The sequence below is a fragment of the Peromyscus maniculatus genome, chromosome 3 (genome assembly GCF_049852395.1).
Source record: "Peromyscus maniculatus bairdii isolate BWxNUB_F1_BW_parent chromosome 3, HU_Pman_BW_mat_3.1, whole genome shotgun sequence".
Lineage (NCBI taxonomy): Eukaryota > Metazoa > Chordata > Mammalia > Rodentia > Cricetidae > Peromyscus > Peromyscus maniculatus.
In genome coordinates this window covers 56,959,023-56,959,506 of record NC_134854.1, presented here as the reverse complement: position 1 = coordinate 56,959,506, position 484 = coordinate 56,959,023, and positions in this window count along the sequence as shown.

Below are 484 nucleotides of genomic sequence, written 5' to 3'. Positions count from 1 at the left end.
GAAAAACTGGCAAGTTTTCCCGAACCCTCGCGTGATCGGAATGCTGCGCGGCCTTCTGGGAAATGGAGTTCCAACGCTGTCTGTGTTCAGTACCAGAAATGTTGAAACAGGATTCCAAGGAAGTAGCTTGTGGGATCTGGAATTACAGACCTGCGACTACTCATCTGAGTGTTCTAGCACCTGAAACAACTATCCTAAAACTGAGAGAATGTAGAAATTTCTCTAAACCAACTTTTAGGAAAACAGTGAAACCAAAAGTTTTGAGGTTGAGCCTTGGCTTGAACTGGCTATTTAGGGCATCAGCTCAGCACCCCACTATCTCCTCCATAAGGGAAGATAGGCCCGTCTTGGAGGTTATTGTGGAAAAGACTAGCACTGTAAGTATACTGCTTTCTGTTATGTTTTTTGTGGAGGCATTGGGCACATAATTGTGTTCTGCTGACATTTTGCCAGCTTCAGGTGCTCATTAAATACTGAATTTAAC